This window comes from Pundamilia nyererei, unplaced genomic scaffold (genome assembly GCF_000239375.1).
Source record: "Pundamilia nyererei isolate P.nyererei 1_Seehausen unplaced genomic scaffold, PunNye1.0 scaffold00344, whole genome shotgun sequence".
NCBI classification, from domain to species: Eukaryota; Metazoa; Chordata; class Actinopteri; order Cichliformes; family Cichlidae; genus Pundamilia; species Pundamilia nyererei.
Window position 1 is genome coordinate 12,833 of NW_005187745.1, and position 1,760 is coordinate 14,592.

Genomic DNA, 1,760 nt, shown 5'->3' on the forward strand with positions numbered 1-1,760 from the left:
CCGCCACTGCTCAGAGCACCAGCAGCCCAGATCAGCTGATCACAGCCTGTACACAAAGAAAATCTGCTAGAACTCTGAGTAGAAATTGTGATTCTTTTTCCATTGTTGAGCCACTACGACTGATTTTAGAGTTCTCCCACCTGCTGAATCCCACTTTAATAATAAATTAATATAACACAAGTTTCAATTAACTTTGCACAAAAATAGCTGGTAGAAAAATCCTCAGACCCGCCCCCTGGAAGAGCCCCACCCCGATAGGAAAGAGTCCAAGCCCCCCCCAGACACTCAGCACTTGCTGACAGCAAGTGCTTCAAAAACAGCACTTTGTTCTCCTGCAAACTGAATGTAAATTGATGATTTTGAAGGGAAATCCTCTTTCTTTCTGTTATTTAAACCAGTTTACAGAAGGATGAAAGGATCACATCATATATGCAGTACTGTGCAAAAAATCTTTAGCCAGGTGTAATTGATTTATTAAAACACAGAAATACAGCATATAATGAATGTTTGCAATTCTAAGGAACTTCAAAGTCAATGATTAGCATGACAGAGCCTATGTTCCAGCAGTGAGATCATTTCTGATTCAGTGAAAAGTAGATGAATCAGCTGATGGTTCAGAGGCATCTCTCGGGTCCTGTGTGGGGACTTTGCTGGACTTCTGTCTGTTTCTTAAAGACATGACTTTCAGATGCTATTCAGCTGATTTAGATAGTGGGGTTTTTAGATCTGAAACATCTTCTTTTGTCCTCCATTCATCTAGTTTCACGAAATAAATTTTTGGTACAAGGACTGGACTGAAAAAGACCGAAAAGAAAAACTTTGACAGAGCTTCAGAAAGCTTGGAGGAAAATCAGTGCTTGTTTAATCAAATGTAATAATACACATTGACCAAAATGTCCCAAAGTAAACCGATCTCTCTGCTTTCTTATCAAACAGCTTATAAAGCTTTGCAGCCAACCTTTACTTTGCCGCCATCTTGTGGCAGCAGCTGGCTACTGTTATTTGCACATTTGCATTTTGGTTTTCTGTTCCATCATATTTTAAAACAAACTCCTTGAACTCATTATTGGATTGAAGTACTATATGAAATATTAGTGTTAGGTAAGTCCCCCATTTCAGTTTATTAAATACAGTTCTCTGTAATCCCGGAGTGGTGAGCTCGGACACTATGCTTGACATTTGCTCAGAGAGGACAAAACAACTATAAAGCACCTCAGTCTGTGGTTGTGAATGTTTGCAATGTACTGTTAGATCAAGTATCATGTTTCACATACTTTATACAGTCACAAGGCTGTACAAACCTTTTTGCCAACTCCGCAAAAGATTTAAAACAAATGTTATTTATGCATCTACAATGTGCATATGACTGAAGAAGTCACTTGGATGAGTGACGAAACGTTTCTTCCACTGAAAATGTCCAGATGAACAGAATCAACCTTTTGGGATGTACTTACCTGGATAACTGAGCATGCATCAAGACATATAATGTGCTTACATTTTTTAGATGTTGGAATTGAGTATATTTATTTTTTATGGTCACAATGATACTGACTGAAATACTGACCAGTATTCAGGTGTTTCAATTGTTATGTCCATTCATTGAAGTGTACATAACTGCATATAGTGTGCCATGGCAGTCCTTTAAACATGGAAACTGATCTACTATTGATGGTGCGAAAATTGCCTTTATTCCTAAAGTTGGGCTGTAAGCAAGACCAGTTGCATTTAATTGGTTAAAAAAATTGGATAAACAAAAACTT